This window comes from Calidris pugnax, unplaced genomic scaffold, assembly GCF_001431845.1.
Source record: "Calidris pugnax isolate Ruff unplaced genomic scaffold, ASM143184v1 scaffold113, whole genome shotgun sequence".
Taxonomy (NCBI): Eukaryota; Metazoa; Chordata; class Aves; order Charadriiformes; family Scolopacidae; genus Calidris; species Calidris pugnax.
Genome location: NW_015090879.1, coordinates 3,329,708 through 3,342,657, shown reverse-complemented (window position 1 = coordinate 3,342,657; position 12,950 = coordinate 3,329,708). Strand labels below are relative to the sequence as shown.

Here is a 12,950-nt window from a genome sequence, read left to right as displayed (position 1 = left end):
GGGAAGCCTGAATCTCTAGTTCTGTAACGGCTTGGTTATCAAACAGATGATTTACATCTTATTAGGTATTTCCATCTGTTGATAGAAAAATGCTCTATTGCATAATGTTGCTTTTGTTCCTGATTCGGTTCTCACCGTTGCCAGAAGCGCTTTTGGGCCCCCAGACCAGCCTTGTTTAAATAATCAGCTTGGAGGCAGTGGCACTCTGGGGTGCTCAGCCCGGTGGGCGAGCTGGGGGGGCCAGTGGCGAGGGCCTTGGCAGAGCCACTTGCCCCAGGGGCAGCTTCTGCCGGCGGCTCTGCCGCTGCCTGCACCTTCCTCGGGGCTTGGTGCCCACTGGGCTCGCCGCCACCCACTCCTGAGAAGGGATTTTTTTTTCCAAGCTTGGATGGAAATCTCAGTCGCTTCTTTTTCAGTGTGAGTGAATCGAGAAGGGATTTTTTTTTCCAAGCTTGGATGCAAATCTCAGTCGCTTCTTTTTCAGTGTGTGTGAGTGAGTTTGTTCACTTTTTGGTCCAGCGTGTCCAAAGGACACAATCTGTTTTTACGGAACGTTGCGATCCAGTTGCCCACAGATCATAGAATCATCTAGGTTGGAAGGGACCTTAAAGATCATCTAGTCCAACCATCAACCCTCACCCTTGCAGCCATCCCAGGAGGGAGACAGTGTGTGCAAAGCGCAGTGTGAGCATTCCTTGTTGCTCTCCTTTTGTGTCCATTCCACTTTCCCAGTCTGTACGTGGACTGCTCTGCTTCTGGAGGGTGAACTGAGAAACCAGCAGGGCCAAAAGGAATGCAATTTGTTTGTTGATACAAATTCGCATCTCCAAAGAAGCCTGAGAACTTTAATTACTCCAAAGTATCCCAGGATGCACTGCTTTGTAGCAGTCACTGGGAATATATTATCCTCACATGTAAAACAAAGAAACTGGAAACTGTATTCAACAGGCAAGCAAAACAGGGAATATTTTAATCAGCAAAACGAGGAGAGAGTGTTGAGATGAGTGAAGAGCGGAGGGAAATACTGGGCTCGATGCCTGACTCCTAATCCCTAAACTGTCTTACGATAGTATTGTGAAAGACAGGAGGAATAAACCCAATACCACAGCTTCTTGCCATCAAGAAACTATGTATTAATACAGTACTGCTAAGGTAATTAACCAAATCAGACTTAGTCCAGTGCTGAAAAGGATTTCTTCCCCCAGGGATAAGCAGATGTCTCAATCTAATTATACAAGTTATTTAATCAGAACCAGAGGTCGGATATCTAATGAAAATACTACCTAGTAGGGGGGAGAGAGGTTGTAACTCTGAAGCAGGGCAGGCAGAGGGAGGATACAAGCTTCCAAACTGGTGCAGGTTCTAATGCTCTTCTGCCTTAGTTCTATACATAACTTTATGTAAGATCTCAGGATATGAATTTGACAAAAACAATCACTTGTGGAAAGAACGCATTCTAGCAAAAGTTTGTTTCGCTGCCTGGGATGGAAAGAAAACTCCTATAAATGTCATCACCCACCCATAGTGCTGAGGCAGGAACAAACAGCTGTGTTTCGTCTGAGGCAGCTCGGAGTGTTACTGTTTTGTTAGCCTTGCTTCACCTAGGAAAAAAAACTGTAACAGATGCCTAAAACCTGCCAGTTCTGCGGGACTGTAGCTGGAAGCGGGTGTGCAGTTGGTAACAGCGGGAAAGCTCACGCCGGGGGCTTGCAGGGAGGGTGCTCACCGTGTCCTCAGGAACAGGCAGAGCCCCTGAACCTGGAATTCTTACAATATTCAGGCGTTTGAAGAGTGAGTGGAGACTCTCTCCCATGGGGGAGGCTGTGTTGTGTCACCAGGAGCCAGCACATGGACTTACTGAACGGTCACAGGGGGGAACATAGGGGTGCTCCAGCCCCAAGAAGACAGAGGAGCTGAATTCCTTTAATTTTATTATAATTGGAACCCAGGTGCTTCTAACAGTTGTCAGAAACTCAGCTGCATGTGAGGACCTTTCCCACGTGCTTGGAGGTAGCTGCTCCCAGGGGAGCCATGCAGTCTCAAGTAGGGGTACGGAGCTCCAGGCAGGACCAGGAGTGGTCCTCTCTGCTCTGGCCATGCTCTCTCCGGGCTTCTGCCCATCTTTCTCAGTTTAGCTTGTTCCACTGATGAGACTCTTCTCTCTTGAGTTCTTCCCAATGGTTTTTTCTGCATCTCCACCACCACGGCCGTGTTCCTGATGCCAGCTGTGGTGTGCTGCTCCTGTGCTGGCTTGCCAGCCCCCTCCGTGTCGGGGCCAGACTGGCCAGCAGTGCCACGTTGCCTAGGTGATACTTCTCTGGTTGTCCCATCTCATTAAGCTGTTGGAGCTGCAGGCACCCATGGGGGAGTCGGGAGGGAACGCCAGCCCTGGCTGCTTTAATTGGCTTCTTGCCTGTGTGGGCACATGCAGACAGTGCTGAGCCTTCCCGGGTGGCCACCGACGGGCAAGGAGTTAAAATGTACCGTGTTGCCCACCAGTCACTGCCTTGGAAGCTTTGTAACTGAGGGACACCCCCAAAATTAGCATTTTTTTTTTATCTCCAGGACTCTCCCCCCTCACGTCTACCAGTCAGTTCCAGCAGACTTGGTCCCTCTGGATGGGCACGAGGAGGCTCCTGCTCCACATCCCAGCCAAGTGAGCTTGTGGGCTCCTCTCCGACAGGTAAGAGCCTGGGTCCCTTGCTGGGGTCCCTGGGCACCGCACTCACCCAGAGACCCTCAGCCTCTCCAGGGCCTCGGGGCAATGCAGATGCCCAACAATGGCTGGGAACGTTTGCACCCCCCATGGCTGAGGGACAGGAGTCCTCCAGAGCAAAAACAGGACAACCTGTGCAGCACCAGGCTGATGTTACCCTCTCCGAGAGAGAGGGAGGAAAGAGCAACACCACACGCAGCACAGCCACATATTTCACTTTCAAGTAAGTGAAAGTCTGGAAAGATCCGAAAGGCTTTGAGTTTGCTGGCCATCTGTAAGCACCTCAGTCTGTTGTTTCATGCTGCCACTTCAAAAGTTGCCCTTCTACCCTTCTGAGGCATTAAGAGTTAAAAAATGATAGCTTATGATCAGATTGATTAAACGAGGACGTAGGGAAAATGCTGTCCAGCTGAAGATTTCCTTCCGTTTTTTAAATGTACTGTGTTTTTCTTGACTAGTTTCAATGAATCTTAACCTTAGATTTTGTTTATTTGTGTTCTCTGCTGTGTGTACATATGAAGTTACACACACATCTAGAGAAAACAGGCAACCTTCACACACGTTCTTCGTTCTGACGCGTAGAGCATCTGTTTGTAACAGCTGAACTGACGAAATATGGCATTTCTGAACATGTAGCTGTAGACGGATGGGTTGTGATGTGCTGTGAGACCGAATGAAGGAGAGGAGGAAATAAAGCACAGGGGCCACTTGAGTGTGTGCAGGTATCAATTCCAGTTTTTAGGAATCTGCTCCACAGAGACGTGTTTGCCCAACGTGGTTTCTCTTTGTTAATGTAGAAATCTATACAAAAAAATTCATGCTAAACCTGACCCTGGATATTAAACAACCCCCCTGTGAGGTGGTGTTCATCTAGGGGATTTAAACAATTCTGAATTGCCAAACCACGGTGCCCCGAAAGAGAATTTACTAGACAATAGAAAAGGGATTGACAGAGCAAGAAACAGAGATGAAATGTGATGTCTGTTTAACCTGTTTTTCTTCACTTCCATAATTTGTTATGTATTATGACTTCTTTAACCAACCTTTTATTGAGAACTCCTCTCTGGTCTTATATCCACCTTGAAACACTCTGCCAGAGGCTGGCAGGCTCTCCCTCTCCCTGGAAGGACAGATGTGTGCATGGACTGATGGACCTGCCTCTGAGCCTCTCCGTGATGTGACCACCTCTGCAGACCACAGTGGGAGTAAAGCACATCTCCTGCGCTGCTGCTGAGAGTTTTGTTGACGAGGTTCTAGGAAATGTTGACCCAAATAAGTGGGACTGGGAAGAAGAGTGTTCAGAACAGTAGTAGGAGTGAAGAGGTGACACGTCATTGCACCTCAATGACTCAAGAGAAAGACGGGATCCTGAGGGCCTGGTGACTGCAGTGGGAGTTTGTTGGCCCACGGTGCAGCCGAGCAAAATACAAGAAATACAAGCTGTGGCACAGATCAGAGCTCAGATGGGACAGTCCTGTAACCAGTCTGAGAAGTGCCAGGCCCTTGCCAATGAGCTACTTGCAACACACAAGGAACAAAGAGAAATTTGACTTTGAACTGTGCTGTCCCGTATCCAGGAGACCAGTTGCATTTTCCCGTGCTGTATGAATAATACTCTTCTTTTATCACCTTGTACCTATTCCGTACCAATACCTAACCAATCTGCCTATGAATATAAAGCAGCTGCTTATGCACTGTAGAGTAACGTGGCATCAGACCCCAGGCAAAGAACATCCATGGTATTGCACCAGATCATGGCATTTAACTTGCTGTAGTGACAAAGCAGGATCCGCTCCTGCCTTGTCAACTGTGCAGTCCCGTGTGACATGGACAACCTGCATTTGGTCCTCTGACTTCTCTGGAACACAAATAGTTGGTGAAAAGGAGGTGGAGGAACGGTGCTTTTCTAAAATTTGCCCGCTTAAAACCAGCCATGTGGAGCTGCAACTTAGTCCCTGCTGGTGAAGTTTTCTCTTCTAGAAGCAAAACCGTAAGTGTTAGGAATGATCTGAAGTCTGTCATTTCAGATGTGATGATTACACTGTGAAAATCCAATTAATTAAAGTCCGTTCAGCTTGAAAGGTGAAAGGCTCAGGGTTTTTCTTTATGAGAAGCAGCAGAATGAATGTCGAAGATACGATACAGGAGCAAGGATTTGATGGTAACTACAACGTATAGCCACTGGAAGGGTGGCCTTGTTACTGGGACCAGCAGAAATCGTTCTCTGTGGACAATGCACCTGCAAAAGGCAGGTGATGATGGGGAAGAGGGACTGTGTTCAGAGGGACAGCCCTCCTGGCAGTGGCACTGTGTGTGGCCGTGCTCCAGGCTGAGAGCAGACATGGAATTAATGCCTCCTCCCATCCGAGTCTGTGGAGAGCTTTTCACTGGCGTCAGTGGCAACAGGATCAGAGTCGAGTCTTGAGGCTCTTCCCCTGGAGCTCAGAGGAGTTTAATGGAATAAAGTCTACGTTGTAATTAATTGGCTTCTGCTTCTCCTGCAGGAAAGAGTTAATGAAGGCAAAGCTTGTCTGACCAAGGGGCTGGTACGGCTCCAGTAGAGCTATGACTCACAGATTGAGCATCCTGCCAAAGCACCAACGAGCTCCTCATCCTCAGCTCCTCCTGTCCCAACAGTAATAGTGCCAGTTGGTCCAGCATCGTGGCTGGGGAGGTTTGTCCCTCACAGCACCTGCTCTTCCCTCTCAGTTCAATGCTATTTGTTTGCACAAAAAATCAGTGTCTGCTAGATAAGTCCTTAAACAGAAAATTGTGTTATTTTGTTCCTGTGGTGCAGACCCCCCAGTAATCTTGTAAGGGGTCTTTGTAGGACTGAAGGAAGTAGAGGTTTAAATAATAATTTAAATGAGTAAGGAAAGGGCAACACACAAGGAGCAGTTACTGGGTGAGTGGTCACAGGTGAGTCTTGGAGTTGACTAAGTTTGATACTTTCATGATTGAGCTTGGCTCAAAAAGAGGAGTGGAGAAATGAAATTTGTTGGTGGCGTGAGACTTAGAAAACAGCCCACGCTTAGTGACACGTTGCCCCAGGCACGATCCTGCACCCCAATTGCTCACCACTTCCCTCTCTCTGGAGAGAATGAAGCCAGGGGAGAGTCACCAGCAGAGTTTTCCAGCCTGGAACTGCCAGGTCCCTGTTCCTCATGTGAGAAGAGCACAGCGCGTGGGGTCTCGGTGTGCTGGGCACAGGTAGGGAGGAGCAGAGATGGGCACTCTGAAGGTTGGTGCCTGATTGCTTCTCTCCAGAAGTACATGATCACTTGAGCAGTAGATTTCGTTAAAAATTGATGTTTTCCTTCCTTCTGAACTCTTGTCATCTGCCTCAGTTATCACAACAGGGCTGATGATAAGTCGCAAAAAGTGCAAAAAATGATGATAGACAGGGCAGGCAGAGATAAGGAGGACTCTTGGTCTTGATGATGAGTTGAATCACACCGCTTTGAAGCCAGGCTGGCAAACCATAAATATATGGATTAGTACCAGTAAAAGAGATCGAAACCTGAGGTGGAGAGTTTAAACAAGACATAATTTGTAGTAACAACAAAATTACAGGGATTCATCCCTTCATCTCCCAACCCTCGCACCTCAACCATGCCACAAGGTTGCCTCCCCATTCTGTACATTTTTCAAAACATCCCATTTTGGGTAACCAACCTGGGAAGCGTGGCCTGTCAGTATTCAAAGATCAGCTCTGGAACCGTGCGTCGTCAGAACAATCCATGTGGAGTGGGGAGAATAAAGGAACACACAGGTCCTACCCCAAATCTGTTGGGAAAGTTAAAAAGTGGACGGTTCTCCCTGCAGGTCCCCTTCCTCAGAAATCTGACTTTGGAGTTGCTACACTGACTGTGGTCACTACTGGCCGACCTGGGGGGACAAGCACATGAAGGCTCCTGAGTTGGAGCAGCTTCAGGTGTGGTGAGCCCCAGGATCCCGTTACGTGCTGCACGCCGGTAAAATAACGGCCGCTTCTCCTCCATGTTCGAGTTGGTATTAGATTGACAAGATCAAGTGACGGCACAACCGTAGACACCTTTATCTGCTGTATGCATAATCTTTCTTGCTGAAACCCCGCCAAACTCATCCCCAGGTCTTATCTTTCCTAAACCTAGTATTTATTCATGTGGTTGTTTTATGTAAACTGCAAAGAGCCTCATTAAATGGAAACCTTAACTCAAAAGCTTCATTATTAAGGTGGAACAGAGCTCAGAATGCACGGAGCGAAATTACCGATCTTTCGTGTTATTTTGGAAAAAAAAGCTTAGTGCCTCAGGCACCTGGTGCAGACTGCACTGAGCCCCTGTCAGGAACGGTCTGGCTTTAAGGTGAAGAGGAGAGAGTTCCCCAGGGCTGAGAAGAGCAGACCCCATCGTGGAGAGGCTCAGTCCCTGCTGAGAGAGAAGCCGAGGGGACACAGGACCCTGTCCTACCTCAGCAAACTGGGAAAATCCCATTTGGCTTCTGGGCCAGGTGGGAAGGTGGCTCGGGCATGCAGCCACACACTGGGTTTTGCTCCCGTTGTGGCTCTTGGTGCCTGCAGCATCTCCAGAGCCGGGTGACAACCCAAGAGCTTTGGGAGAGGATGAGGTTTCTGCAGACGAAACTCCACATCACTTGGGTGCTGGCATCCACTGAAGGTAAATACCAGCAGTTCTGTGCTTCCATGCTCTCATTTATATTATAAATCCTAATGAAAGAGTTTGAAAGGAAAGGCACACACACGTGGTTAAGAATGTACAGGCAGTGAAAGCATTTCTCTGAAGCTGGAAATTAATTCCGCAGTATTTTCCCTTTCTTAGTTTGGCTGAATCCAATATATACTTTACCCGGCCATCAGAGTTGCCAAACCAAACGAGTCATAGCATTTTGTTCCTAAACAATGGGCAGTTGCTGAACAGGGTTAAATTAAAGAAGGTACCAAATCAGTATCTAAAATTTGCATTTCTTCTGGAGAAGCAGCTTTTCAGGGACAGCTTGTTTTCTACGGTAAAGAACAGCTTTTTTAAATTCAAACCCTTCAGCAACATTAACATGCTTGGTGCAGATCTGTACCCTGTCATACTTCTTATCTCAAGGACAGCACCTCCGACAGCAAAATGCCACATCCATCACACGGGAATATTAGCAAGTGTCCGGTCGGCTGGAGTGTGAATAAAACGCGTGACCCACTGGCTTCGTGGCGTGTTGGCTGCTTTCTGAAGCTGCTGCATCCCTCCCAAAACATCACTACGTACGATTTGCTTCGTTATGGCACTGGGCACACGTGGTGAACTGATGGAGTAGTTGTGAAAAGAGGCTGGGGAAGTGGGGAGGGACTCGATGTGTCGGTGTCAGACACGTGCTCACGGTTGGGTGAGGGGTCTGGAGCACAAGTCTGATGAGGAGAGGCTGAGGGAGCTGGGGGTGTTCAGCCTGGAGAAGAGGAGGCTGAGGGGAGACCTTATTGCTCTCTCCAACTCCCTGAAAGGAGGGTGTAGAGAGGTGGGGGTCGGTCTCTTCTCTCAAGTCACAGGCGACAGGACGAGAGGAAATGGCCTCAAGTTGCACCAGGGGAGGTTCAGGCTGGATATTAGGAAACATTTTTTCACTGAAAGGGTTCTCAGCCATTGGAATGGGCTGCCCAGGGAGGTGGTGGAGGCCCCATCCCTGGAGGTGTTCAAAAGAGGGGTTGATGTAGTGCTGGGAGGTCTGGTTTAGTGATGATGCTCCTTGTTTGTTGTGTGGGTGTCTATTTTTGTCAGTTAGGTTGACGGTTGGACAAGATGATCTTTAAGGTCCCTTCCAACCTAGAAGATTCTGTGATTCTGTAGAGCTGTGCATGTGTTCACGTCTGTGCACGTGCACAAACACAGTTGTGGGGTCGGGGGGGAGTGTGTGAGGAAAGCTGGTGTGTCATCCCCACTTCTCCTGTGTCTGTTAATCTCCAGATTGGGGATGTGGGGATGTGTGCGTGTGTACGTTTTACTTCCCTTTGTTTTGTTTGGTACTTTTAATCCCCTGGGGCATATCTCTGAGCTGAAGAACTTTAGAGCTGATATAGCTTTTTAAAGTGGGGATTATGTAAATGCATATTATGGGGCTTTCATAAATAGGGATTATTTGTTGAATACATTTGAGTGCTTCCTTTGGAGCCATTAAGGTCTGTTGTGTAAACAGGAATTTAGTGACTGCCTAATCTAAATTTCATTGATTCAATAACAGATCACAACAGCATTTTTTTTTTTTGCATTCATTTTGGCCTTGTGAGAACATATTTCTGGACAATTTTCAAATAATTACAGGACTGTATAAGACTAAAGCTAATCATAGTGAGCATACCTTGCACATCTGTATTAACTGTTCTTCATGATTCACTCTCTATTTCTCTTCCTCTCTAGTTTTATGGTTAAATTCACTGTTGTCCCAGCCACTAACTTGTTAACTGTCACTCACTAAATTAAGAATTCTGCAAGTTCAGATAAACAAAGCAAAAATAAGGTTTTGCGAAAAGATATAGCCATGCAAAAAGGTGCAGGAGACCCAGCTCCAGGGCCAGGTTCCACCACGGCCAGAGGAGCTGTGGTTTGTCCTGGCTGGTCCCCGATGCCCCCGGGTGTTGATGCAGCTCATGGTGCAAATGCTGCAGAGGAGACAACAGCTTCCCTTCCCCAGAGTCCCCACAGTGGGCTTGGAACCGGGTGACCCCTGCAGAAGTGAGCCTAATCCTCTTCAAAGACAGACTGCAACAAAAAAAGGACTTTCTCTCATGATTGAAGATGGTCAGGGCAACTAGGACCGTGTTCCTTCCAGGGCACAGTAGCAGGGTGAGAACCTCTCCCCTAACTCTGATGTTTGGCACTTGCTGTATCTTCTGGACTCAAAGCTCACGGAATCCAGCGCAGCTTCTCAAATTGATTTTTGTCTTGTGTGTGGGAGTCTCGTTGACCTGGAGGTACGAGCAGCAATGTCTTTGTTGTTTTGCCTTGGAGGAGAAAGCAGCCCTAACCCCAGGCCGGGGAGGGGGGGTTAAAACCCCTGCAACACTCTTGAATTCACTGGGTCGGATGGGATTTGTCCAGTAAGTGAGGGCACGACACTGCGTGGTGCTCACTTCTCGGGGTGTTGGTAGCTTTGTCCTTCCATGGTGTAACTCCAGAGCAGCCTTCCAGTCTGTACCAGCGTGGAAGAGAAAGCTGGTGCTGTTCAACCCCAATAAAAGCGGAGGCTGGAGGGATTCCCCCCACCGAACCCCTCCTGCCCCAGGGCATGGATTCTCCTGCCCCCGATGGGACTGTGGTGTTACACGTGGGAGCTGAACCCAAACTGGGAGGGGAGTGGAGCAGGGACTGGCATGCCTGAAAAACTGCTGGGAAGGATTCCTCCAGCTCCTTTGAGACAGGCTTCCAGCTGTGATGTCCTGACACGACACAGCCCCTTGTCACAGCTCGACCCCGAGCGACCGCAAACCTGCACGTCCCCGGTACCTGGGCAGGCATCCCCCGTGGCCGAGCTCGCCCAGTCCCCCCCCAGCCTCAGACCCAGCTGCATTAGGCAGTTTTGAGGCTGTCACAGTCACACAGAGAAACGAGTCGTATCGAACATCACCCATGGGGTTGTTTATTCCTTGAAGAGGGAACAGACTGCGTGCTGGTATTCCTTGGTAAGGCATAATGAAGGAACTAGCTTTTGCTAGGAAACCTGGATGCCCTCCTACAGGGATTCGCTGGATGATGTGGCTCTGGAAAAGCACTGTAAAAATAATAATACCTATAATAAAAATCATTTTTTAAAAAGGAAAGACACTTTCAACATCCTGAAGTATTGACAAGGGCTTTCAAACAGAGCTCACCTCAGTGGAGACAGGGACACTGGGAACACAAATGTGCACAGAATCACAGAATCCCCAAGTTGGAGGGCACATCCAGCTCTTGAAGTTAGTGCTTATATGGACATGCCTTGACCCTCCCTGTCCACTTTATTTAGGGTCAGCACTCTCCTCTGCTATTACCTCCTTCATGTTGTTTTACAAAAGAGGTATTTTGCCACCTGGCTCTCGCTTCTGGAGTCGGTGTTGCTGGGGAAGGTGTTGAATGGGAATTTCTCATCTTCCTTTGTTCTTTGCTGTTTCCAGTCTTTAAATTCAGCCTTAAATTAAGCAAAACAAGCCCAGAGCACAATCTGTGCACAATGCCTTGGTTTGAAAACATCGTTTGATCAAGCTTAAACCAATACTACCGTGTAACCAGCCTGTGATGGGGATCTAAGCTATCACAGCCCATGTGTTTTCTCCTTTGGTGACTTCTGAAATACATAAACAGATAAAAGTTTGAAAGGCGATCTCAGCCTTTGGAAATGATTCATTTCTATTAATGATTTACTGATATACACACAGCTTATTTTGCATAAAGTTAGAGCCGGGTACATTTATTCATTGTGATTCCCTTAAAAAATGGATATAAATATCAAAAGCAATTGGCTACCCCAAATTTGAATATTATGGCACTGCATCATGGATAGTTGACGTGAATATGAGTCTAGGTCAGAAAAAAAATATACAGAAAATGCTTAACCAAGGATGATATTTTATAGCATGTCACTGAATCATCTGAAAGGGTTATATTCATTACAAACGTATGCAGTGCTTGCAAAGGATTCCTCATACCAAAAAAAAAAAAAAAGAAGAAAAGAGGAGACCATTATTCTCCTAATGAAATATGCTCCATGATCTATGAAACCCATCGCTCCTGCAAAGTCCAGCTCTTTCTGGCGCTGGATACCTGAGAAGAGATACTGGGTTCAGGGAAAGGAAACAATTACACAGCATTCCACGGCCAAAACTGCACGTGTTCAATCCCAAACTCGTCAGTTTTGGCAAAGACGGTGTGAAAGCAAGCCTGCCCAGCAGCACAGGGTCTCACACCTGTAGCTGTTTGTTCCGTGATGCAGCGAAATGAGGGCCAGCAGCTCCCCAGCCCCCCGAGGTGCTGCCCGAGCCCTCCCAATGGGCAAGTGCTGGCTCCTGCTGCCAACGGTTTGGCCCTTGGCTGCCCAAGGGCAGGAGTGGGTCCTGCTGGGCTGGGTGTTGTCACTGGCAGCCTGGAGGAGATGGCCCTTCAAAGCCTGGCGTGATCCCACCCAACCAGCAGCTCCAGGGGCTGGGCAATCCAGGAGAGGGGTCCGGTGTGCACCAAATCACCAGGTGGGCACCTCAGTGTGGGTGGGCAGCACCTTCTCCCCACCACCCCACGGCACTAGGGACACGATTCACCACAGCCTGCGGGGCCACCATGGCCCTGGCACAGGGTGGGTGGTGCAAGTAGGGATTCCCAGTGCTGCAGACTCGCTGGCATGGGGTGGTGGAGCAGCCCTGCTCAGTCCTCCCAAACCCAAAAGCCAGCTTTGGCTCTTCTGTCTGCTCTTCAGTCCCAACACGTAGGGCTGGAGTCGCCTGAATCCAAATTGGTGCTTTGGTGCACAGAAATGGTGAATTTCCTTCCACACAGAGACGAGGGATGGGGCACACCTTCTCAGGGGGCAGCAGTTCATGTCCTTAGCAGCAAAGAGCCACCCTGCCCGGGTGTCTCCTTCTCTGCTGGGAGAGAGCAGGGCACCCGTGTGTGGCCATTGACATGTGAGACTCGTACACGTATTGATCCGCTGGTTCATTGTTCACCCGAGCCCTTGGCAAAGGTCACTCTCTCTGCTCCCATCTTACAAATGGGAGCACAGAGGCGAAGATTAATTTTCAGAAGTGATTAATGTCCCCGGTGCCCATCCCGATTCACGTCGGGCCTGGAGCCCCAAATGAAGTCTGGAGCTGGGTTAATTAAGGTGGCCCCTGCCCCTCTCCCAGCGCTGCCAGACACGGCCGTTGCTCGGTGTCGTTGTCTTTTCCCACAAACTCCTTCACCCTTCATCCCGTGCCAACCCTCAAACCGGCTCAGGGACTCGCCTCTCAGGCTCCTTCCCGGCCCCACGTCTCCCGTGACGCCCAAAACCAGCCCAGATCCTCGGTGCTTTATCCTACGGGATGTTCAGGAAAGAGCTCCCGCCTTCCCGGGGGCCGACTTTACCGAAAAGGTAAATCCGGGCTTTTAACGACCGAGTGGCTGCGGGGTTCGGCGGCTCGGGACCGGGGCTGTCCCGCAGAGTAGCCGCAGGGCAGAGGGGCCCGAGCCGCCCCCGGGGACCTGCCCGGTACCCGGGGGGTGGGAGGATGAGGGGCGGGGCGGAG

At 49.1% G+C, this 12,950-nt stretch overlaps 1 long non-coding RNA gene across 1 annotated transcript in view; it reads left to right on the top strand.

The window, feature by feature from the left end:
* Positions 1–4,797, top strand: part of LOC106890596 — a 146,564-nt gene extending 141,767 nt beyond the window's left edge. Inside the window, exons 8-9 of the long non-coding RNA XR_001412536.1 lie at positions 2,566–2,683; positions 3,814–4,797. This is a non-coding gene — a long non-coding RNA (uncharacterized LOC106890596). The remainder of the gene's footprint in view (positions 1–2,565; positions 2,684–3,813) is intronic.
* The last annotated feature ends 8,153 nt before the right edge of the window (positions 4,798–12,950 follow it).